The 25,882-nt window shown below is 41.6% G+C and overlaps 2 gene segments (V, D, J or C); both read left to right on the top strand.

Moving 5' to 3' along the window:
• Window positions 1-14,579: 14,579 nt before the first annotated feature.
• On the top strand, window positions 14,580-16,572 carry LOC311075657 (Ig kappa chain V region K29-213-like). The segment is given in 2 exons: window positions 14,580-14,706; window positions 14,812-16,572.
• A 4,134-nt stretch (window positions 16,573-20,706) lies between these two features.
• LOC311075653 (putative non-functional immunoglobulin kappa variable 6D-41) lies at window positions 20,707-22,197 on the top strand. The segment is given in 2 exons: window positions 20,707-20,898; window positions 20,986-22,197.
• Window positions 22,198-25,882: the final 3,685 nt, after the last annotated feature.

The raw sequence follows: 25,882 nt of genomic DNA, 5'->3' as shown, positions 1-25,882 counted from the left end.
TCGGACTAAACAGCGCTCTTGCTCGTCTGATGTTGCTTTATATCAATAAAGGATCATATTAACATGTGAAATCGGGAAATGTTTGTATATAAACACATTAAACTTAAATCTGTGACTCCTGAAGCGTTTGCATAGAGTGTGTTTTACATGAGCGACACACGCTTCAGTGCTCTGCATGTGTTTATAACTCTGTCAAACATCAAACATGATCAACAACTGTTTTTCACTAGAACTGAACCTTCAACCTACAAAAATGACTTTCATCACCATATTGATCTGGACGCTGGCAGTGTTATGTCGAGGTTTGTGTCAGTCAAGATTACAAACGTTATTCACTCGTTATCTTTATGTGTGTTGTGAAGATATAAGTTTGTAAAAGTGTGTGTGATTTCTAATCTTTCTCTCTTGACAGAATCTGTTGGGCAGGAGACAGTGACTCAAACTCCCTCAGAGCGGCTCTATGAAACTGGACAATCAGTCGCTGTAACCTGTAAAACTAGCAGAAACCCAGAGTGCTGTTATTATAACGGAAAACCCGCTCTGAGCTGGTACTTACAGAAAACTGGAGAAGCTCGTAAACTCCTGATTTATTTAACAAATGTCCTCCAGTCAGGAACTCCATCTAGATTCAGTGGCAGTGGATCTAACAGTGATTTCACTCTGACCATCAGTGGAGTCCAGACTGAAGATGCTGGACATTATTACTGTCAGAGTTATCACTTGATCAACAGTAACTATGTGTTCACACAGTGATAAAGAGTCGTACAAAAACCTCCGTCAGTCAGAGTCACAGTGACTGAACTGAAACTGCAGCTGCTCAAAGAGTTTCTCTCACACACACGTTTTCAAACACACACATCTAAACATTCTTCTATAAATGTTTTCTCTCTCATAAACTTTCTCCAGTCAGCAGAGCAAACACATCTGAAACCAGACCAAATGGACCTGATGGACTCATTTCTGTTTCTAATAATTTGCCTTTGGCCACATTATGATTTCCATATTTGGCGTATGATCAAAGATTAGTTTTTGTTTTTAAAATCTTCTCATTACTTTCACAGTATATACCACAGATCAGACAAACAGAGATTGAGAAAGCTCAAGTCAACAATCTAATCAAATGATCTGGAAGTAATTAAATCCATGATGTCTTTAAAGGCTTATTTTGATAAGATTACAAATGAGGTTGTGTGAAAACAACAGCGTTACTACCGTTTGCATAGCCTATACTCTCTGGTTTATACTTCAGTCAGTCCTCTACATCGTATGATTCAATGAATTTCCATGACTTTTCTAGACAACATTAAAAAAAAAAAAAAAAAAATATTTTTTACTATATTTTACTCACATAAAGCAAATTCTAACCAAAAAAATATTTCGAGCAGAGCTTATGTCTGTTTTACATTTATGAACTTTTACCTTCTGCTCCTGATGGATTGTCTCTTGCTCCCCCTGTTGGTCATCGGTCTCATGTGCACGTATTCACAATGCATGTGAATAGACATTTATCAACTTTATGCAGAAGAAATGAAAATCTTACATGTCTGGAACAAGCATATGAGAGTGAGTAAATTATGACAGGTTTTCATTATTATGTGAAATATCCCTTTAAGACTCTTCAGAGCCTCCTCTAGTTATAGACCTTAGAGAAACAAGTCCACAGTCATCTTTAGAGTTTTGTCTTTGAATGTCCGGTTTTGCGGTAGCTCTGTACATTTCTATGGCATCGCTGTCTAAGAGTATTTAGCTGAAGTGGATTTACTTATTGTTGAGTTAACTAAAGTTATCATGAGCACAGTAATGTTTGAAGTGGATGTCATAACGTCAGTAGACGGGAAGATTTTAAAACGAGCGGTTCATTCATAAATGCGTAAGATCTTTCCTTCATGCTGTGGAAATACAAACCAGAAGGCATTTATTTTTAGACAGGAATGAAAACGAGGCTGTGAGGGATATAAGTAAGTACAGTGAGTTTAATGGATCGCACTGTTGTTTAACATACCGATTGTTCAGATGAGGAAACTTCTTTTCGAAAAAAGGCAGTAGATTAAAAACTCCTTCATATGACCTTTATTATACAATGCGTGCCATCCAAAATCACATACTTTCCTATCTACTAAATAGTAGGCAAAAAAACATAAATAAAATAAAAAAACAGCATGTGACAAAAGAAGTACTCATAAAAGAGTAGGCAAAAAGTACCCAGATGAACTACTACTTCGTCACATGATAATGACAACATGACGAATGTATGTCTGGATTACATTCATACTACACACACACACACACACACACACACTGTATAGAATGTACTTTTTTAGCAGTCGTGAAGTAATTACATGTTCAAAATAAGCAGCTACTCATGAGATTTCAGACACAGACCAAGTCTATCCCTCGTTTATAACAGCCTCGTTTTCATCTGTGTTAAATTCAATGGCGTCTAACCTGACTAACGTCTTTTTATTTAGGGTCGTACCTTTAACTCTATTGGAAAGAATAAGATTCGATTTAACACATTTGCTACAAAAAGAAACAAAATAACAAACACTTCAGTGATTGTGTTTTGTGTCTGTTAATGAGTGACTGTCTTCAGGTAAATGATGTGGAGTGTGTTTGCATATTGATCAGATCTTCAGTGTGTGAGAGTGTTTATAGTGCTGTGAGTTTAACACTTCATCACTGACACACACAACAATCTTCATCAACATGACCTTCATCATCATCTTCATCTGGACTCTCACAGCGTTTGCTCAAGGTTTGTGGAGCACAAGTTTGATATTAATTCATTTCTTCAAGTATATTGTCAAAGTTTTGAGTGTATTTTCTTCTTGTTGTGTTTCAGAGTGTAGAGGACAGATCACCGTCACTCAGAGTCCCTCAATAACAGCAGAACAACCAGGAGGAACTGTGAATATCAACTGTAAAACCAGCAGAGATGTGCAGAGATGGTATAATTATGGGGATGAAGCTTTACACTGGTACTTACAGAAACCTGGAGAAGCTCCTAAACTCCTGATATATTTTACAAACCGCCTCCAGTCAGGAACTCCATCTAGATTCAGTGGCAGTGGATCTAACAGTGATTTCACTCTGACCATCAGTGGAGTCCAGACTGAAGATGCTGGACATTATTACTGTCAGAGTTTACATTGCAGAAAAGATTCTTTTGGTTTTTGTGAGAGTGATTATACATTCACACAGTGATAAAGAGTCGTACAAAAACCTCCGTCAGTCAGAGTCACAGTGACTGAACTGAAACTGCAGCTGCTCAAACACACACTCACACACACACACACACACACACACACACACACACACACACACACACACACACACACACTCAACAGAAACACAAAAATGAACTTAATATCAATTTTTCAGCACTTCATTAATATTACTGAAGATAATAAGAAATTATTTTGATCATATTTTTTCAGATAATTGTTGGTTCATCTATTCTCATATGGTTGTTCATGTATTTTTATAAAGCATGATTATTTGTCCTTCTTAATCATACACTCATACTGTAAAGTGAATCATAAACATGTTGTTGCTTGACTAGTTTATTAATCATCTTCCATAAAGCCGTTGTTTAGATCATCATGTACAAGAGTCACAGATGAACTGATTCAGTGAAAGAGAGAAACCGTATTTAACATGATCAGACGCTCCACCGTCCCACAATCAGTCTGTCTGTGACCATTCACTGTTTTCTGGACGCATTAATTATGAATCCAGCGATGCGTCTGAGTCTCACATGAGCAGAAGACAGATCTCTCACAGCAACACTTCAGTCTCGAGTCAAACACACTTAAAACATTCATAAAGATGTTATTGCTCAACACTGAAATAAAGCGCTTCATTGTGTGGAAACTTCACTGTTATTTTTACAAGATCAAATACTGCAGTTTTACTGAGATCAGTGTTTATGGGCGAGCAGAGACATTTAAGAGGTTTTAGGATATATGATTTTATTTTATTTGAATATGAGACTTTGAATGAATCAGCTATTATTTTAATATGTGGATAGTTTACTGAAATTATGAAATATGGAATATCTTTCCGGTATTTTATAGGCGCATTGCACTCTGTGAATTAGAAAGAAATCTTTCTTGAAAATAATCAAAAACCTATGAATCGTGAATTGAATCAGATCAACATCTACATTTACTCCTCTAGTCCAGTCACACGTGATCTACCAGTGAAGAGTCTCATTACGTTATATAAGTCATACAAGTCATATAAACTACCACTCAAACTTCATAACGGTCTCATCCCTCCATCATCAGAAGTGAAACTGCTTCAGTTCAGAGGGTTGAACCAGTAAAAGAGTGAAACTGTGAGTTTGAGGTGAAAATCTCATTTGCATTGTCAGGTTTAGTGATTGTGATGGTCTCAGAATAGAGCAGATCATGTTCAAACCCCAAGAGCTTCATTTCACATTTAGGGGAGACCGGTGTAGTAACACTGGGTCAGTTTGACAGGTCAGAAAGAGCTATGGTGATGTCATCAATATCACACACCGCATCACCTCACAGGAGAAGTGTCATGTGACTGTGATCAACATTGTACGTTTTATGACCAAAAACAAATTTTCAGGAGGAAAAGTAAAAAAAATTTATCAAGATTATTTTTTTCTGAACAATCATTGTATTGTAGATACATTTGACTTGTATAATCTAAAGTAGATATTTCTCTAGTTTAATTTGATGCTTTACACTCATGCTAACTTCAAACCCACACGCTAAAACAGTTAGCTATGTTACGGCTGTTTGCGGTGAGGATAGTTTTAACAGTTCATTAAAAATATTACAACCAAACCCTTAAGATGATTCCAGTTATCAGTCACATTCCCTAAGACAAAATCATGTGAGTTTTTTGTTGCACATTGAGGGATTTATGAATATGTTTCCATTATAGTTTATGTGCATGTCTTATTATCGGATAAAAACATTATCACCTCAAATGAGCACATACGATTTTTTTGTGCTCATTTTTAGAATTGATGTTCATCTCGGCATTTCCATCCAACGTTTATTTTATGTGATAGTCAATCCCAAAATTCACATAAAATAGGAGGATGACAACATAGCTAGAGACTGAACTGTTGTGTGACAGGAATTGAGAACACATGTGATCACACACACAAACACACACACAGTTGTTTTTGTGCTAAATTTGAAGTCCTTAAAAAATACAATAAATCTTTTGTTACTTCAAATTGTTGACTTTATTCAAAACTGATTATTCTTTGTTCTTCAAACACATTCTTGCACACATTTAGATTGTGTGGATCTTATTTCAGCAAATTATCTCTCATTGTTCCATCGATCCCCAGCCTGAGTTACAACAGGACAGGGTTATGTCTCAACAACGACCTCTTTGTGTTTGACAATAACTCACATAATCTGTGATTGTGTTGTACATGTCCAAGTGAGTTATATTTCTAGCAGACAAATGTGGAAACCATGTCTCAAATTTTGAGAGATACAGAACAAACAACCACTGAGTTTCCGATGCTCAAACAACAGGTGTTTCTCTCCTCCGTCTCTCTGCTGAACGCAGCTGTTCTCCACTATTACAGTCAATCAGGAACATTTAGTGTCTTCATCAAATCACTCATTATTGTGTTTTAGCTCAGCCCAAAATAATGCAGCAAGTAAATAAACATCTATACAAAGCTGTTGCACAAACATAATGTGAGTGTTTCTTCTGTCTTCAGGGAAATGATGTGGAGTGTGTTTGCATATTGATCAGATCTTCAGTGTGTGAGAGTGTTTATAGTGCTGTGAGTTTAACACTTCATCACTGACAGCTTTTCTTCATTCAGACTGAAAGTAAACCACCGATAAGAAGAATGATGATCATCAGCGTCTGTATCTGGACTCTCATTCTTTCTGTTCAAGGTTCATTTACTCTATTAATAACTCAAGATGTGATTTATATGCTTTTGATGTTCAGTCTAGATTTTGTAATGGATACTTTGACTTTAATAACTGTTGTAATAATGATCTTATGAAATGTCATTCACAGAGATTACAGGCCAGGTTTCTGTGACTCAGACTCCCTCAGAAGCAGCCGTTCAAGGAGGAACAGTTTCTATAAACTGTCAAACTAACAGAGAAATTGGACATCGTACTCATGGTTGTGGTAACTGTCTCTCCTGGTATCTGCAGAAACCTGGAGAAGCTCCTAAACTCCTCATTTATTTAATTAATTCACGACAGTCAGGAACTCCATCTAGATTCACTGGCAATGGAAAATATTATGGAACAGATTTCACTCTGACCATCAGTGGAGTCCAGACTGAAGATGCTGGACATTATTACTGTATGAGTGAACACTACATCAACAGTAACTGGGTGTTCACACAGTGATAAAGAGTCGTACAAAAACCTCCGTCAGTCAGAGTAACAGTGACTGAACTGAAACTGCAGCTGCTCAAACACTCTCACACACACACACACACACACACACACACAGAGGACACACACACACACACACACACAGAGGACAAACACAGGAACTACACATGTGCTCAAAACTGACTTATGACTGAAATCATCTCTATTATGATCAGTCCTGTGACAGACGAGTTTGACTCTAATATGCTCAGAATCAGAGAAAAGTCTGTATATTAATATCAAATCAAACAAACAAAACTGTCACCATATGTTTTTGAGTTTTTTCGAGCAGCTTTATCTTTCCCTCGAAGTTTATCAAGATAATAATAAAGATATTACTCATCATAACTAGCCTGGCAAGCCAGACCTACATCAAGATGTTAGGTCTGGCAACTCTCCATAGACACGCTCAATCCGAGGGGCGGGATAAACGGCTGTCTTCAAATTCCCTCTGCACGCAATAGGACAGCGCTTCACCCAGCCAGAGCGTTTTCCCAACAGCGGAGCTAACGTTAGTTGATAGATTCAACTTTTGCCATATCTGGCCGGCAAAACTACGAACACATCTTCCTTTTTTTAAGAATGACTTAAGTGCTGTTCTATGCTCTTTTCTCAAATAAAAACTTAACTCCAAGTCCGCCAGAGTCGCGGCCAAAGCCGATTCGAAAGACTGTTCGCCAGCAGCAGCCGCCATTCTTTGTTTTCAAGTAGCAGGAACCGTCGCAACTCTGTCCCAATTTCGGTTTTTGCAGCTCGAAAGTCAATGGAGAGTTGCTAGACTACCCTGGCTGTAAAATACATTTTGCTGCTGCTAGGGTGCGTCTAGATTTGTTCTAGGTTTTATCAAAACGTACTCGGTTACTAACGTAACCTCGGTTCTCTCTAGAAGAGGGAACGAGTACTGCGTTGAAAACGCTAGGGGAAAAACTCTTTTTCACGAAATACTGAAGCAAAAAATTATCCTTTAATTTTTGAAATAATGTAAAGCGCATTGCAGCAGCACACAGCCATGGGCGAGACGGCTCGCTCGCTCATTGGCTGCTCTGCGGCAACTGCATAAGCCTATCGAGCGAGGCCTGCGGTGACGTCAGGCCAATGAGGGCGCTTCGCGCCCTCCTCGCCACTTCCCGCCGAAACGGGCGTGGCTTAGCCCTATAAAGGAAGCTCGAAAAGGCTGATTCACTGATTTTATTCATCGCCGAAGCGAACCAGAGTGAACCGTACGCACGGCCAGAAAACGCAGTACTCGTTCCCTCTTCTAGAGAGAACCGAGGTTACGTTAGTAACCGAGTACGTTCTCTTACGAGAGGTCTCTCGTACTGCGTTGAAAACGCTAGGGGAACCAGTGCAAAACGCCGTGCGTACTGTGATTAATCACCCATAAACCTGGATACCCAGGATTTATCAAGCATAAATCACTAGAGGGACTCACAGAGAGTCCTGGAACAGGAAGGGAACCCTTCTGCCCCTATATGGTGACGTCCACTGACGCAATAACATGAGATCACATAGACAAGGCGGGGAGCCTGAACTAATGTGGGAATTTGTGGGTCTTACGCAATACTGCCCATATGATAGCCGGCAGCGCACTGCGCTCGCGTCCTCAGAGTCCTAATCAGACAACTGATTCGACTATACCGACAATAGCTTAGCCTGCAAGGCGGGAACCTCTAGGTTATAAAACCTAATAAATGTAGACGGCGAGGCCCAGCCTGCCGCCATACATATGTCTTGCAAGGAAATCCCGCTAGACCAAGCCCACTAAGAGGCGACACCTCTCGTGGAGTGCGCTCTGACACCCAATGGGCATTGTAAGCCCTTGGTAGTGTAAGCCAGCGCTATGGCGTCGACTATCCATCTGGATAGGCTCTGTTTCGAAACAGCCATTCCCTTGGAACGTCCACTGAACGAGACAAATAGCTGCTCAGTCTGTCTGAAGACAGAAGAGCGAGACACGTAAGCTCTTAGAGCCCTAACAGGGCAAAGAAAACTTGTGTCCCCTTCCTCGCCCGACACCGGCAGGGCAGACAGGGAAATAACCTGAGCCCGAAATGGTGTGTTGAGGGATTTTGGAACGTAACCGTGCCTAGGTTTGAGTATGACTCTTGAGTCGCTTGGCCCAAACTCTAAGCACGCCGCGCTCACCGAGAGCGCGTGCAGGTCACCTACGCGCTTCACTGAAGCGAGAGCCAACAAAAACACTGTTTGAAGGACAGATGTTTGAGGCTAACCGTTTGGATAGGCTGGAAAGGGGCACCTTTCATGGCCTCCAAAACCGTAGAGAGGTCCCACATAGGGACTAAAGGAGGTCTGGGAGGATTCAGCCTCCTAGCTCCCCTGAGGAAGCGGATGACTAAATCATTCCTTCCTATTGACTGACCGAGCGTTGTTTCAGAGAACGCTGCGATAGCCGCCACATAGACTTTGAGCGTGGAGGGGGCTCTGCCCTTATCCAACAGCTCCTGTAGGAAGGAGAGAACCTCTGTCACCTCACAATCGAGGGGTGAACGACCCCGAGCTGTGCACCAGCTGGAGAATACCGACCACTTCGAGGCGTAAAGCCATCTAGTTGACGGAGCTCTAGCCTGAGTGATAGTATTTAGCACTCCCACTGAGAGGTCAGCGGGTACCCGTTGAGTGCCCACACGTGGAGGGACCACAATTCCGGGTGAGGATGCCAAATCGAACCCCTGGCCTGAGAGAGGAGGTCCCTCCTCAATGGCACTGGCCATGGGGCAGTGTCTGCTAACTGCATCAGAACTGGGAACCATGGTTGGTTCTTCCAGAGCGGTGCTACAAGCAGCACTGAGCATTTTGTTTCCCTGATCCGTTCTATCACCTGAGGCAGGAGAGAGACGGGGGAAAAAGGCGTAGAGCGGACAGCGTGGCCACGTTCGGGACAGCGCGCTCTCGCTCTTGGAAAAGAACGCGGGGCAGTGAGCGTTTTCGTGAGACGTGAACAGGTCCACCTCCGCTCTGCCGAATCTCTCCCACAACAGCTGGACTGTTTGCGGGTGTAGAGACCATTCGCTCGTAGGAATGTTGTTCCTGGACGGTCTGTCTGGTCCCAAATTCTGGAGCCCAGGCACGTGCACTGCTCTCAGCGAGCGCAAGTTGCGCTGAGCCCATATCAGGAGGCGTTCCGCCAACCTGTATAGGTTTCGGGATCTGAGACCGCCCTGGCGATTTATATAGGACACCACAGACATGTTGTCCGAGCGGACTAAGATGTGTTTGTCCTTGATTTGGGGACGAAAACGTGTCAGCGCGTTGTCCACTGTCAACATTTCAGGCAGTTGATATGTTGGAGCTTCTCCCGTTCTGACCACAGGCCGAAGAACGAACTGCCCTCGAGCAGCACTCCCCATCCCGAGGTAGAGGCATCTGTCGACACCACCATAACTCTCGAGGAAGTCCCCAGGCTTACACCTGATTGGTACCAGTCGCTTGCTTTCCAAGGTTTCAGAGCTGCAACACAGCTCTGATTGACCTTGAGACGCAGCCAACCGGATGCCCACGCTCTGCGCGTTACCCGCGCTTTCAGCCAGAACTGCAAGGGGCGCATGCGGAGCAGGCCCAACTGAAGAACTGGTGATGCTGAGGCCATGAGACCTAGCATCTTCTGAAATTTCCTGAGCGGGAAGGTTGCGCCGCAGCAGAGAGAGCTCGCTGCGCGCTGAATGTCCAGCGCGCGCTGTGGCGACAGCCGCGACGTCATAGACTGTGAGTCCAGAACTATACCCAAAAACGGGATCGTTTGACTGGGGTTCAGTGAACTCTTCGTCCAGTTGACTCTGAAACCAAGTTTCTCGAGGTGATCGAGTAAAATGGCCCTGTGCTCCACGAGCTCTGATCGTGATTGAGCCAGAATCAGCCAGTCGTCCAAATAGTTCAGCACTCGCATGCCTCTGAGTCTGAGAGGAGCGTAAATGTACGAGGCGCCAGGGACAGGCCGAACGGCAGGACTGTTATACTGGTATGTCTGGCCCTCGAAGGCGAATCTCAAGTATTGCCTGTGACATGACGCTATCTGTATTTGAAAATACGCATCCTTCAGATCTATTGACATGAACCAGCCTCCTCTGCGAATATGCGCGAGGATTTTCCTGGTTGTAAGCATTCTGAAACTGCGTTTCACTAATGCTTCGTTCAGCTGTCTTAGATCCAGTATGGGTCTGAAACCCCCGTCTTTCTTGCCAGACAGTATCTGCTGTATAGCCCCCCTTCGCTTTGAGCTTGAGATACAGGCTCTATAGCCCCTTTGCTCATCAGTTTTGATATTTCGGCACGAAGTAGGTGTGCTACTTCTGAATTCACCGTAGTTTCGACGCGCGCTGTGAAGCGGGGAGGGCGTCGACAAAACTGTAGCGAGTAGCCTCTCTTTATAATGTCTAGCACCCATTCCGAAACCTCTGGGCGACAGAGGTGCTTCGGCGTGCTGTAACGTAGGCGTTATGCCTGTGACATTCGAGGCCGGGAGCACGCTGATCACAGCGGGCAGAGCGCTCGTCCTCGACCCCACTACGGTGCTTAACCGAGAGAGGGAGGGCTGAGCGAGTCTCGTGGGACTCATGTTGTCTGTGAGTAAGTGTGGGCGGGAAGCGGGCACATTTACTGCTTTTGACGCGCTGTCTGCCTGAGCACTGGGGAATGTGCACATTTACTATGTTGGGTGCGCGATCGATCTGAGTCAAATTTATGGGCGCGAGCCCCGTGTGAGGGGCTGTGCTTGTGTGTAGCGATGGGCACTGGGCAGTGGGCATCAGCACTACATTTATAGCACCATCGGCCGTGGCCGGGACACCAGGAAATACATCCCTATGGGATATTTCTGGGTAGCCGTAAAACGGCTTTTGTGTGCAGGCAAACAGGCACGGGTTGTACCACGTGATCGTCGGCTGCAGAATACATATCTGCAGTCGCCTCTCAGGGCACTGGCAGAGCGATTTGTATTTGGCGGCATAAAAACTTTTTGCCGTCAGACCTGGGAATCGAACCCAGGTCGCCCGCGCGAAAGCCTTAGAATCTACCACTGGACCACAGTGGAAGATACATTGACTTTCAGTTAACGCGAGTATTTGTTTGCAAGCATGCGGGTAGCATAACATGCAATATCGACATTTTCAGACGCACTCGACCTCGCCGCGGTGTTTAACCGAGTGAGGGAGGGCTGGGCGAGTCCCGTAGGACATGTAATGTCTGTGAGTGAATGTGGGCTCGGAAGAGCGGACACATTTACTGCATTGAGCGCACTGTCTGCCTGAGCAGAGCGAATGCGGACAGGCTTCTTTTATAGAAAAACCATGAGGCATGCAGAACATAGTGTTTGTGGGCACCAGCAGCAGGCACGTTACTATGTTGTGAGCGCGATCGACCTGAGTCGATTCTATGAGCGCGGGCCCTGTATGAAGGGCTGTTCTTGTGTGTAGGGATGGGCACTAGACAGTGGGCATCTTCTCTACACATATAGCACCATCGGCAGTGGCCGGAACACCAGAAATACATCCCAATGGGATTTTTCTAGGTAGCCGTAGAACGGCTTTCGTGTGCAGACAAGCGGGCACGGGTTGTACCACGTGCTCGTCGGCTGCAAAAATTAACATCTGCAGTCGCCTTTCAGGGGAATGATAGAGCGTGACGGCATATTGTATGTGACGGCATAAATTTTTCTGCCGTCGGACCTGGGAATCAAACCCGTGTCGACTGCGCGAAAGGCTATGAATCTACCACTGGACCACAGAGGAAGACACATAGGCTTTCAGTTACCGCGAGTATTAACCACACTAGCGTTTGTTGCAGGCATGCGTGTAGCACAACATGCAATACTGACATTTTCAGACGCCTGAAAAGTGTCAGAATGTGAGAAGAGTGGATATCGCCCGGTTTCAGCGGGGCTAAAACACTCCATTCTCTTTTCGCCAGTGACGCACGGGAACCGTAGAAACGGTGTTCGGTTGCAGGCAAGCGGGTACTACGCGCTTGCTGGCTGCAAAAATGCACCTCTGCAGTCGCCCCCGGGGGACTGACAGAGCGGAGCATTGGCGGCATAAATGTATGCCGCAAGACCGGGAAACGAACTCCGGTCTCCCATGCGAAAAACCTATCATTCCACCACTGAGCCACAGGGGGATACAGGCTTTTGGTATGTGTTGAGCGTCAACATGTATTCTTCGGCGTTTGCTGGCAGGCGTGCGCTTGCTGCAAATGACATTTCCAGTCGCCGACAGGGAACTGGGAAATGTAAGAGAAAAGAGGCCAGTAACTACGAACACACTTTTCTCCTTTCGCCGGTGAATGACGCGCAGAGGCAGGGTAGTTTTTCTTGTAACGTAAAGAAAAACTAACCCCGACCGTCCGCTTCCAGGAGGAGCAGCCTCGGAGAAGGATGCCAGGTGAGTCCTCAGAGTCACCATAGGCAATCGGCTCGGAGTGAGGGCGGTCGCCGTCAGCGAGCGCGAGATCCTCTAGGAAAGGGGGGCGTCTTGAAAAAGACGCCCGGCTCTTTTAGTGTAAAGGTACACATTATACACAGAATATATATAGAAAGGATATAGGCGCCGGAATGCGCAGCAGGTACGGCAGTGGAAGGCGGCGCTGGCCAGCGGCTTCAAGTGGCTCGTCCCGCTGAAGTGCTTCTCAGACGACGCGTTGCTTCTCTCGTGATCCAACGATGCGTGAGCTTCGCTGAAGAGATGAAAAATCAGTGAATCAGCCTTTTCGAGCTTCCTTTATAGGGCTAAGCCACGCCCGTTTCGGCGGGAAGTGGCGAGGAGGGCGCGAAGCGCCCTCATTGGCCTGACGTCACCGCAGGCCTCGCTCGATAGGCTTATGCAGTTGCCGCAGAGCAGCCAATGAGCGAGCGAGCCGTCTCGCCCATGGCTGTGTGCTGCTCCAATGCGCTTTACATTATTTCAAAAATTAAAGGATAATTTTTTGCTTCAGTATTTCGTGAAAAAGAGTTTTTCCCCTAGCGTTTTCAACGCAGTACGAGAGACCTCTCGTAAGAGAACTACTGACTCTATCACTCATCTCAATGCATTGTTAATGATTAAAGCAATTTTAATACATTCTGATGACCTATGACCTCTGGAATGACCTTTGACCTGTAATGAAGTTCACAGTGACATAGGCCCTGTCCCAAATGGTGCACTTCATGCGGACTTTCGTTCTCGTGGACTTGAATTGCGCATGCTCGCTGAGTCTACGAGTCCGTAGGCCGTCCCATTCAGCATTTTCCCCTTTGTACCCTTGAAGCGGTCTTCCACGAAGCCCGCATAGAAGCAGGCTCCACGCACTTTAACTACCCAGGAATCCTTGCGAAAGGCAAATCAGACAACAGATGGGAGGAGATTTCACTCACGGATAATTGTTGACATGGCTGAGAAGAAAATATTACGGTTTTTATGACCTAGATGTACATTTCACCAGTTACCTACAGTTTATACAAACATTATGGTCATCGACCAGTGGTTGATGTCTCAAACATAATAATAGCGTATTTAATAATACGATCACATTATGATTCATTAAATAAATAGAACCGAATGTCAGGGCTTTACTGAGTCATATGTAAACATAGTATGAATATTGAAACCTGTAAATTCATCCGAAACGCATGCACATTTTCATTATGTTTAAAAATTGTAATCTTAGTTCAAATGGAACATTATGTATTATTATGTACAACTGTATAGATCATTTAATTAAGCATGATATATCTATTGTCTTATGCCCAGGTGATATGCACAATATCAAAATATAGAACTGTAAAATTAGGCTGTGTAGTTGACATGGAGATAAGACGTCGGAGCGCAAAATGTGATTTCTCCTGTCCAACAACAACCAGGCCGTTATTTCCGGCGTGCTGATCAAGTCTGTCCCAAAAATACCTCTCAATGCACCCTCGTGGACTCACGCCCAAGGGCCCTATAGGTCTGCACTACATGACGTCACCAAAGTGTGGACTCTGAGGAAGTCCACAAGTCCGGAGTATGCCATTTGGGACAGGGCCATACTAGTGTAGCAACTCTGTCATTTGAATCATCAGAAAGCCTGAAGCTTTAGACACATGAATAAATGTTTATGACTCGTAACATGGAATAAATCTCCTAAACACTGTTATGATTTATGAGCATCATGTGTTGGAATCCTTACACAGATTTACATAGAGATGATTTGCATCGCAGCACAAGCTTCAGGAGGATTTATAACTCTGAGTTTGAACACTGAGAATCTAAACCATCAGCAACCATGAGCTTCATCATCTTCATCTTCATCTGGATGTTCTCCAGCTGTTTCACAGGTGAGGAAATATGAAGTTAAACTGCACTATTTTAACTGATTAACAGTGCTTGAAATATTAACCAAATATGTAATTCTGAATGTTTATTTATTCTTCTTGATGTAGAATCAGTCGCTGAACCGACAGTCACTCAGACGCCTGCAGTGAAATCTGTTCAACTAAGAGACACATTTACTATATCCTGTAAAACCAGTCCTGAAGTCTATCAGGGTTGGAGTAATCAGCCTCTATCCTGGTACTTACAGAAACCTGGAGAAGCTCCTAAACTCCTGATTTATGCAAACACCCTCCAGTCAGGAACTCCATCTAGATTCAGTGGCAGTGGATCTAACAGTGATTTCACTCTGACCATCAGTGGAGTCCAGACTGAAGATGCTGGACATTATTACTGTCAGAGTTTTCACTGGATCAACAGTAAAGATGTGTTCACACAGTGATAAAGAGTCGTACAAAAACCTCCGTCAGTCAGAGTCACAGTGACTGAACTGAAACTACAGCTGCTCAAAGGAGGATCTGAAATAACATCGTCACACTTGCATCTGAAATAAAACCATCTAAATTAATCTGACACTCTTAATAATTATAGATTTCAGAAAGAGATTTTGTGCTCTTATATATCAGTGACACATTTGAGATCTGAGTGATTTCAGTTTGCCCTAGTTTCCCCATTTTATTAATAATAGATGTTAATTTTCATAATACTCCATGGTTATTTCATTTGAGTATCCTGTTAGGATTTACCAGCGGCCAGAGGTGTAAATGACGTGACAAAGGCAGAAATAGCAGTCCAGAGTGGTTCTAATTCCAAAGGTGCAAAAAATATCAATATCCAATGGCAATAGTGAAGTAATAGAAAAAAACAGATTATCAAAAATTATAATACCAAAGAAAATAAATCAAAATTGTTGACAATACATGAATGTAAGTTGGCTATGCCGATGTACAGGCCCACAAATACAAACAAGATTCAACCTCTCCACACCCACTTTCTCCCCTAAAATGGCTACCTCTTTTATAGGCCTTAACTCCTCCTATTTTTGGGAAAAAACATTTTAGGGAGAAACCTATAAATTACAAAGAGGTGACAAGACATAAACAAACTAACTGTCATGACATTTCAACTCTAAACCATACATCATTTATTTCTAGTACCATATAAAGGGCTCAAAACAATAAAGACAAAACATAAGAAGAAAACTTACATACTAGGTTCCCTCCCTCCCCCATGAGGTCAGAACCAGATGGAGAAATCTTCCGTAAGCACATGCTAGTTTAAACATGGCTACTTTCCTTGTGTACTGGTTTGGATAGTGAGGGGTGCACCAGTGTAGATATTTGAAATGCATGAAGTTAACTTGGTAACTGAATTAGATTAAATATACCCTTATTGTATAAAGTGTTTTTGGTGTACTTTTCTGTGTAATGGTGGAAACAGTTTGTTGTGTGCACATACCCGTGCTCAATCCCTTCAAAATAAAAGTCCTGGGTCACAGTCAGTCTGTCACATATCCCATACTAACATGTAATTTGTTTATTATTGACTGTATTCATACTATATACTGCAGACAGTAAGAGTTTCATATTAGCTTGCAGTTTTAATTGTAGCTCTGATCATCAGTTCAGTTTAGAAACGCCTCTCCCTCCTCTGCACCAATCAGACGCCTCTGATAAGAACGAGCCAGATAAGAAATTTAATTTGTCCTTTTAACTGAATTTTTATTGAAAACTTATTCACAAAATTATGGGAAGGTATAAACTGGCAGCTGATGATAACATGACCTGATAAACTGATGAATATGAACAAACCCGTTACAGTGAACAACTAGATGAGGATAAACTATTTCAGCAGGAATTACAGAAACCTGGAGAAACTCCTGATTTATTATACAAACCTCCTCAACAGTGAAGGTGAGTGAGTTAAACTCATATTTCATCATCAGGAGTGATTGTGTTTCTCTCAGAATAGAGCAGATGTTCATCGTCCTCTAATGATATTCCTGTAATACCAGAAACACTTCAAATAACTATTAAGCATACAAATATGTAGTTTTTTTGCATTTTGAAATGTAGACTTGGTATTTAATTATTAAAATGTGGTTTTAGGCAGAAATGTAACTATGTGGCTAATTGTATGATCATGTTGTGTGTTGCTGTGTTAAGAGTTTAGAAAAAGTACTTTAAGTATTGGTAAACGCTTGTTAGTACTTGTAAAAAACTGCAATTCCCTGAATAAGTGGAGCGATACTCAGAGCTGGAGTCGAGTCTCGTGACAGAAGCAGATCCTCCATCATCACACACAGATGTGTTTAACCTGCAGCTTTAGTGCTGGATTTTACAGAGACTCTTTCTGCAAGTTTCATCGTTACAGCAGTAGATGGCGACAAGAGACTGACTTTATGAGTGAGTCAATGAATCATTAACTCAACCGATTCGTTCAAAACACTGATTCATTCAAGAAATACTGTGTGTTTCTCAGAGTCGAGCTGCGGTTGTTTCTACTGTGGCTTCGTCTGGAAATATTTCAGTTGGCCGAACAAAAACAAAACTGGCAATATAAATTATTAAAATGTAAATCACTCAAACAGTGCTCCTGCTCGTCTGATGTTGCTTTATCAATAAAGGATTATATTAACATGTGAAATGTTTTGTATCTCCATGAAAGCACTAGCCTGACGTCGTCATACTCAGGTTCTAGTCAGAATGTGAGTCTGATCTGCTGTGATTAAGGCGCGTGTTTCAACCGAACCAGGAAAGAAAATGCCTCTGCACTCAGTTGGATAGACCTACAACCAATCAGAGCAACGGAGAAACCACAATGACCACAGGGTTTTCATTGCGCCCCATCTTCTTAGCGACCATCGGGACCAGCTGATAAATTAAACTTTTGCCGAACCCCGTAGGAAGGACGGCAAAAACATCTTTCCGATAGACAAATGCCTTGATCGCGGTTCTCTGTTCCACTTTTAAAATTAATGCGCTGTCGATATCTTCTATAACAGACGCGATGGCGGCGTCTTTGTTGTAAACATATTCAACCCAAGCACTCTTTGGTGACATGGATGATTACGTTACTGTTGATCATCTGTCCATCATCATCGTATAAAGCCCTGCCCTGACAATTTGATTGATCCGAACAGCTCTGGTTCGAGCTTAAAGGGTTAGTTCACCCAAAAATGAAAATTCTGTCAGTAATTACAGACATACAACACAGAAGCGCTGCGCAGTTATACGTGAAAAGACTCGAGGCACAAAGAGAAGGAAATGAATAGTGGAATAAAGTCGTTATTTTTGTTTGTTTTTTGCGCACAAAAAGTATTCCCGTCGCTTGATAAACTTAAGATTGAGCCACTGTAGTCACTTGGACTATATTAACGACGTCTTTAATAACTTTTCTGGGCCAGCAAGTTATAATGTCTATAGAAGCCTATTGAGGAGTGAGACAGCTCTCAGATTTAATCAAAAATATCTTAATTTGTGTTCCGAAGATGAACGAAAGTCTTACGGGGTTGGAACAACATTAGGGTGAGCAATTACTGATAGAATTTTCATTTTTGGGTGAACTAACCCTTTAATTGCTCCACAACGGTAGCCTGGTTAAAACCAGACCATTCTCAGTAGTAACTGAGTTATGGTCTGGCAAAGCTTCATTAATAACTCATTTCCAAAGGGGCGTCACCAACGGACATCGCTCAAATGCCTCTGGGCGCAATTGGATAGACCTAAAACCAATCAGAGCGTTCGTCATCATGTAAAGCCCGCCTCAACGTTTCTGATTGGTGCCGCGATTTGGACGGTTTAGAAATCGGCTTGAATGAGCTCTTTGCCAGACTACTTGCAGAGCAAATCTAAATTTGCCGGAAGTTTGTCTGGGTTTTCCCAGGCTACCACAACGGATCAAGTCCAGACCAAACTTCCTGACCTCAAATGTCGTGGGCGGGGCGAAGTTCGGCTGGCATCCAGACTATGAAAGCACATTAAACTTAAATCTGTGACTCCTGAAGCGTTTGCATAGAGTGTGTTTTACATGAGCGACACACGCTTCAGTGCTCTGCATGTGTTTATAACTCTGTCAAACATCAAACATGATCAACAACTGTTTTTCACTAGAACTGAACCTTCAACCTACAAAAATGACTTTCATCACCATATTGATCTGGACGCTGGCAGTGTTATGTCGAGGTTTGTGTCAGTCAAGATTACAAACGTTATTCACTCGTTATCTTTATGTGTGTTGTGAAGATATAAGGTTGTAAAAGTGTGTGTGATTTCTAATCTTTCTCTCTTGTCAGAATCTGTTGGGCAGGAGACAGTGACTCAAACTCCCTCAGAGCGGCTCTATGAAACTGGACAAACAGTCACTGTAACCTGTAAAACTAGCAGTGATCCAGAGTCCTGGTGTAGTGGCAAACGGTGTCTGAGTTGGTACTTACAGAAACCTGGAGAAGCTCCTAAACTCCTGATTCATTCAGCAAACACCCTCCAGTCAGGAACTCCATCTAGATTCAGTGGCAGTGGATCTAACAGTGATTTCACTCTGACCATCAGTGGAGTCCAGACTGAAGATGCTGGACATTATTACTGTCAGAGTTTACACTACATCAGCAGTAAATATGTGTTCGCACAGTGATAAAGAGTCGTACAAAAACCTCCGTCAGTCAGAGTCACAGTGACTGAACTGAAACTGCAGCTGCTCAAACACACACTCACACACACACACACACACACACACACACACACACACACACACACACACACACACACACACACACACACAACGGTCAAGAAACGACTCAATATGATCTTATTGAACATCACTTTCTGGAGCTTCATCAGTTTTTGACCTTTTTGATTGTGATTTTTCAGAATTCATATTTGTCTCCTGTTTCCTATTACATCCTTCATGTAGAAATTCAGTCACTTTTGATTTTCACTTCAGTGGATATTTTTCAATCCTCCACCATTTTTTTTCTGCATTTATGATTTTATATATTCTTCTTTCTAAACTGAATCACCAGCATCTTAAATCTGTGCTTGATCAGTTTAATCAGTTATTTAGTCCCCATAGATCTGAACACACTTAATTAACGTAAGATTATATCTAACCAGAGGCCACGACCATTAGAACTAAGCTGATCAACTTAACTACTTCTAATGGTAACTTTGTATAATTATGCCGTGGTTTCACACGTACACTTAGTTAGAATAATGCTCACCCTGTTTAGATGAGTCTATACATTGACTTTGCCGATGTGTTAGTCGGATCTCTGAAACTTCAGTCGAACGTGCTCCTCTGCTCCTCCGTTACCCTGAGCGTAGAGTTGTGGTGTTATGGACTTAATGTAATCTACCAGAGTTAATAATTTCAGAGTAAATCAGAATAAATCCAAATGTAACAATTAATTATAAGTCAGGTAAATGTGTCATGCCAATTACATAATCAATTGAAAGATAATCAATACAAAACATCAAATGCTCAGCGATAAAGAGTTAAAGATGCATAAACCTGACATTAGAAAAATACATGATGTCGAGTGTCTTGAGGACGTTCAGCATCACGGGCCGATCTTGGCTACAGAATCACCCGAGCCTCTTGAGGCATTTTCCTCCTCAGACCAAGACAAAACATCCTCAATGTGGAGAATCAACTTACAACAGGAGTTTGAGTTATAGACTAGAGTTATAGACACAGTTCACACCTCGTCGAGGAACAGGAGGAAGTTTGGATGAAGGACCCATTAAACAAAGTGTGTGATGATCCTCATGTCTGTTCATAAACTGCAGGAACACACATGGATTTGGTGTAAAATTTGGGGATTAACAGTAAAGTTTCACTCCAACTACAGTAAAAATATTCTCACAGCAGATATTCAGGTTAATATACTAAAGTTTGTCCTAGATGTAATCAGAACTGAATGATATAATTTTTTAACATTTTGGCTATTGTAGAAGATCAAATATGAAAAACATTTTTTACTCCGTTCTCACTTCAGTGATTGTGTTTTGTGTCTGTTAATGAGTGACTGTCTTCAGGTAAATGATGTGGAGTGTGTTTGCATATTGATCAGATCTTCAGTGTGTGAGAGTGTTTATAGTGCTGTGAGTTTAACACTTCATCACTGACACACACAACAATCTTCATCAACATGACCTTCATCATCATCTTCATCTGGACTCTCACAGCGTTTGCTCAAGGTTTGTGGAGCACAAGTTTGATATTAATTCATTTCTTCAAGTATATTGTCAAAGTTTTGAGTGTATTTTCTTCTTGTTGTGTTTCAGAGTGTAGAGGACAGATCACCGTCACTCAGAGTCCCTCAATAACAGCAGAACAACCAGGAGGAACTGTGAATATCAAATGTAAAATCAGCAGAGATGTGAGGAGATACAGTGATGGGGATGAAGCTTTATTCTGGTACTCGCAGAAACCTGGAGAAGCTCCTAAACTCCTGATTCGTTATGCAAAAGAACTCTACACAGGAACTCCATCTAGATTCAGTGGCAGTGGATCTAACAGTGATTTCACTCTGACCATCAGTGGAGTCCAGACTGAAGATGCTGGACATTATTACTGTAAGAGTTTCCATTGCAGAACAAATTCTGCTAATAAATGTGAGGGTGATCTTACATTCACACAGTGATAAAGAGTTGTACAAAAACCTCCGTCAGTCAGAGTCACAGTGACTGAACTGAAACTGCAGCTGCTCAAAGGAGGATCTGAAATAACATCGTCACACTTGCATCTGAAATAAAACCCTCTAAATTAATCTGACACTCTTAATAATTATAGAGTTCAGAAAGAGGTTTTGAGCTCTTATAGATCAGTGACACATTTGAGATCTGAGTGATTTCAGTTTGCCCTATTTGCCCCATTTTATTAATAATAAATCTTAATTTTCATAATACTCCATGGTTATTTCATCCGAGTATCCTGTTAGGATGTACCAGCGGCCAGAGGTGTAAATGACGTGACCAAGGCAGAAATAGCACAGTCCAGAGTGGTTTTACTTCCAAAGGTGCAAAAAATCAATATCCAATGGCAATAGTGAAGTAATAGAAAAAACAGATTATCAAAAATTATAATACCAAAGAAAATAAATCAAAATTGTTGACAATACACGAATGTAAGTTGGCTATGCCGATGTACAGGCCCACACATACAAACAAGATTCAACCTCTCCACACCCACTTTCTCCCCTAAAATGGCTACCTCTTTTATAGGCCTTAGCTCCTCCTATTTTTGGGAAAAAAACATTTTAGGGAGAAACCTATAAATTACAAAGAGGTGACAAGACATAAACAAACTACCTGTCATGACATTTCAACTCTAAACCATACATCATTTATTTCTAGTACCATATAAAGGGCTCAAAACAATAAAGACAAAACATAAGAAGAAAACTTACATACTAGGTTCCCTCCCTCCCCCATGAGGTCAGAACCAGATGGAGAAATCTTCCGTAAGCACATGCTAGTTTAAACATGGCTACTTTCCTTGTGTACTGGTTTGGCAAGTGAGGGGTGCACCAGTGTAGCTATTAGAAATGCTCGAAGTTAACTTGGTAACTGAATTAAATGAAATAAACCCGTATAAAGTGTTTTTGGTGTATTTTTCTGTGTAATGGTGGAAACGCCTCTGATAAGAACGAGCCAGATAAGAACTTTAATTTGTGCTTTTAACTGAATTTTTATTGAAAACTTATTCACAAAATTATGGGAAGGTATAAACTGGCAGCTGATGATAACATGACCTGATAAACTGATGAATATAAACAAACCCGTTACAGTGAACAACTAGATGAGGATAAACTATTTCAGCAGGAATTACAGAAACCTGGAGAAACTCCTGATTTATTATACAAACCTCCTCAATAGTGAAAGTGAGCGAGTTAAACTTTCATCATCAGGAGTGATTGTGTTTCTCTCAGAATAGAGCAGATGTTCATCGTTCTCTAATGATATTCTTGTAATACCAGAAACACTTCATACTCAGGTTCTAGTCAGAATGTGAGTCTGATCTGCTGTGATTAAGGCGCATGTTTCAACCGAACCAGGAAAGAAAATGCCCCTGCACTCAATTGGATAGACCTACAACCAATCAGAGCAACCGAGAAACCACAATGACCACAGGGTTTTCATTGCGCCCCATCTTCTTAGCGACCATCGGGGCCAGCTGATAAATTAAACTTTTGCCGAATCCCGTAGGAAGGACGGCAAAAGCATTTTTCCGATAGACAAATGGCTTGATCGCGGTTCTCTGTTCCTCTTTTAAAATGAATGCGCTGTCAATATCTTCTATAACAGACGCGATGGCGGAATCTACACATCTCAATTCTCCAGCGGCAGCCATCTTTGTTGTAAACATATTCAACCCAAGCACTCTTTGGTGACGTGGATGATTACGTTACTGTTGATCATCTGTCCATCATCGTATAAAGCCCGCCCTGACAATTTGATTGGTCTGAACAGCTCTGGTTTGAGCATAATTGCTCCACAACGGATCAAGTCCAGACCAAACTTCCCGACCTCAAATGTCGTGGGCGGGGCGAAGTTCGGCTGGCATCCAGACTATGAAAGCACATTAAACTTAAATCTGTGACTCCTGAAGCGTTTGCATAGAGTGTGTTTTACATGAGCGACACACGCTTCAGTGCTCTGCATGTGTTTATAACTCTGTCAAACATCAAACATGATCAACAACTGTTTTTCACTAGAACTGAACCTTCAACCTACAGAAATGACTTTCATCACCATATTGATCTGGACGCTGGCAGTGTTATGTCGAGGTTTGTGTCAGTCAAGATTACAAACGTTATTCACTCGTTATCTTTATGTGTGTTGTGAAGATATAAGGTTGTAAAAGTGTGTGTGATTTCTAATCTTTCTCTCTTGACAGAATCTGTTGGGCAGGAGACAGTGACTCAAACTCCCTCAGAGCGGCTCTCTCAAACTGGACAATCAGTCACTGTAACCTGTAAAACTAGCAGAAACCCAGCCTGCTGTTATTATAACGGAAAACCCGCTCTGAGCTGGTACTTACAGAAACCTGGAGAAGCTCCTAAACTCCTGATTTATTTAACAAATGTCCTCCAGTCAGGAACTCCATCTAGATTCAGTGGCAGTGGATCATCTGGGAGTGATTTCACTCTGACCATCAGTGGAGTCCAGACTGAAGATGCTGGACATTATTACTGTCAGAGTGCACACTGGATCAACAGTAAAGCTGTGTTCACACAGTGATAAAGAGTCGTACAAAAACCTCCATCAGTCAGAGTCACAGCAGAGAATGTCTAATAAGGCGAGAAGTTTCACTCTCAGTAAACTTCTGGCTTCTGAACTGGTTGCAGTTCCACTTTGATTCCATATGAGGGCGCCCACAGGACGAGTGCAGAATGAATGGAGGTCTATGGCGCTACAGCCATCAAAATCCACTTTTCTCAGGATATAATTTTTTGTCTAGTAATTTGAATGTTGTATTCGAAAGGAGATGCAAAGAAATTACACATCGCTGGGTGTTAGATTTTTTAGAGTCACTTATTTGCTTTAAAAAGTCTTTTAAAGTGGCAATGACATCATACACATCGTCAGGGACGGACTGGGGCTAAAAAACAGCCCTGGACTTTCTCCCAAATAGGCCCATCATCCGGCCATTCGCCCCTAGCGACAGACACTAGCCAGGATGTCCTGATACTATATGCCACAATACTGTAGCCTATCAGACAAGGTATTCACAGCAAGTAACATCTCAAAACAAACGATGATAATTGGGGTTGAGTTTATTAATGAAGCCTCAGCCTTCAAATAAAAACAAAAAAATTTACAATTCCATAAAATACAAATAATGAAATGTCACTGGCTACAGTAACCCCAAATTACACAAACTTGTAATTATAAAACATATAGTTAGGCTACTATATACTAGGGTCCAACCTTTTTGTGTGCAAGGGCTACCTCAAGGGATAAAATAATCTAGAAGTTATTTTTATTTCTTATACTCCAATATTTATTATACATAACATGGTGAAGCTTTTTTACTTTTCACCATCATATGGGAAATAATAAAATATCTTGATATTCTGGTTCAGACTTACAAGCGTTTATAAAAAAAACAATTCCTGAAAAATTATGAAAATATTTATTGATTTTTTTTGTTGATTTTCTATAAACCTATTCTATGTGTTATCAAAAACAGTAGCCCAAACATTTAGTATAACTATAAATGAAAAAAAATATATATATAAATAAATAAACTGCCATAACTAAACAAAACATTACTGCATTAGGCTACATTTTACATTTTTAATATGAATACAGGCACATTTCTGCCCAAAAAATTTGTTTTACTAAAGTTAATTCATAAGTTTTGGTGTGAAATGTCTTATAGCTGGTTTGTTCTTGGAACAATGTTTCGCCTGTTTTATTATTTGGGACATTCTACCAGAAACGTACATTTCCAGAAAAAAAAATCTTGGGGGAAAAAATATATTTTTCTTAAATCTGAACGTTGAGACATATGGAGGACATGTTAAACTATGAGAAACACATATCATGCCATCTCAGCATGTTTTTATGATTAAATAAAATACATTTTTATACGCATTTCACCCCTAAAATGTCAGGCCCTGTCACAGACAAATTTGTGTATGTCAGAATGGTTTCCTAATGAATTTCTTTGATACAAATAGCATTTTCTTATTTATCACATGTCCCTGATTGTATCTAACATGGTTTTATAATTCATTTAAGAAATATAAGTAACTTTTCGGTCAACTGTAGTACACAAAATCACAGAATACCCACCAGGCACTCATATAGTTGTAAAATAACTAACTTTACATAGGAGATTTTTATAAAAACATAGTAGTGGATATATACCCCCACCTTCATCTACACAGTTAAAGAGATTAATTAATTAATATTTCCTCAAATAGTACACTTTTGTCATATTTCCTGTGTGACAGGACTGACCATGGCGTGACAGGACTGACGGTAGGCTACTGTGACAGGACTGACTTTATGGATTTTGATGATGCAGAAAAAGTTATGTTTTGTGTTCTTTATTTAAGTTTTGATTGGCATTTCTTTTTTAAATTATTATTATAATTTTAATGTTAATGTAATATTAGACTATGGTTAAATTCAGCCAAGGACATACATAATATTGCCAAAAGTATTGGGA

Source organism: Abramis brama (assembly GCF_963993115.1).
Source record: "Abramis brama genome assembly, chromosome: 24".
NCBI lineage: Eukaryota > Metazoa > Chordata > Actinopteri > Cypriniformes > Leuciscidae > Abramis > Abramis brama.
Note: the sequence above shows the minus strand (reverse complement) of the source record. Positions and strands in the feature narration are given on the sequence as shown.